This window comes from Trichechus manatus, unplaced genomic scaffold, assembly GCF_000243295.1.
Source record: "Trichechus manatus latirostris isolate Lorelei unplaced genomic scaffold, TriManLat1.0 scaffold00223, whole genome shotgun sequence".
Taxonomy (NCBI): domain Eukaryota; kingdom Metazoa; phylum Chordata; class Mammalia; order Sirenia; family Trichechidae; genus Trichechus; species Trichechus manatus.
In genome coordinates, this window is record NW_004444159.1 from 1,161,042 (window position 1) to 1,162,146 (window position 1,105).

Genomic DNA, 1,105 nt, shown 5'->3' on the forward strand with positions numbered 1-1,105 from the left:
TTTATGGATTATATACATGACTATGCATATGCACTTTTAATAGGTGCTTTTGATAAGTAAATGTTGTATAAGTGCTTAACAGTAGTATTAAATCCACTTTATTCTGGTGACAGCATGGCATTTTTGAAAGACTTGTCATTTCCCCTTTAGAACATTGACTTAAAATTCTCTAAGCCTTAGTTTCAACATCTGGGTTAAGGCTTATAAAATGGGCTTGACAAGGTTGCTAAGGAGTCCCTGGGTGGTAGAGACAGTTAAGCGCTCAGCTCCTAACTGAACAAAAGGTTGGGAGTTTGGGCCCTCCCATGGGCCGCTCAGTAGAAAGGTCCTGGCCATCTGCTTCCGAAAAGTCACAGCCATGAAAACCCTATGGAGCACAGTTCTTTCTAGTCTGAAACACACGGGGTTACCATGAGTACTGGTAACATGGTGGCTAAGGATTAAATGAAAATGCCTAGCACTCTTTTCTCTCCACTGCTTAGAGTAGGTGATACCTGCCTCACCCCAATATAACTCCTTGCTTCAATATAAAACACTAATGCTGCCCTTTCTATATAATGCCTGTGAAATTTTAAAAGCTGTACATAACTGACCGGATTCTAACACAACAATCCAATTCATTCCTTTTCTGGGGAGCCCAAACATGTTTTCAAAAATTTTCTAGCTTTGTTACAGGAATCTTTCCTTCCACACCATTTAAGCGTTATCTAAAAACAAGTCATCAGCGATCCGATCTAGGTTTTTACATCGTTGCATCTCAGTGATCTTAACTGTATTCCGAAATGCAGGATAAATGTTTGGGAAAGTTTTGAAGGCTGGTCCTCCAGATCTTGGGCTTATCTTCTGCGCAGTAAGAGGCACTGTCAAAGTAATGTAGGAAGCATTTTGTGACTTTGCAAGGACCGGGCTTGCTGTAGCTACAGGCTGAATTTTAACGCCAGAAGAAACCCAGGTGTTAAAAGAGCCTGGAAGCAGAGATTGGTTGTGATTGTCCCATCTCATTTGCATCAAGTAAGGGGACAGGGCCCCCCGCCCCCAGGGTTTCTGAATCCGGGTCTAACATTCTTCACTGGGCCGCCTCCCCCGATTTCAGCCCAGGGCTATC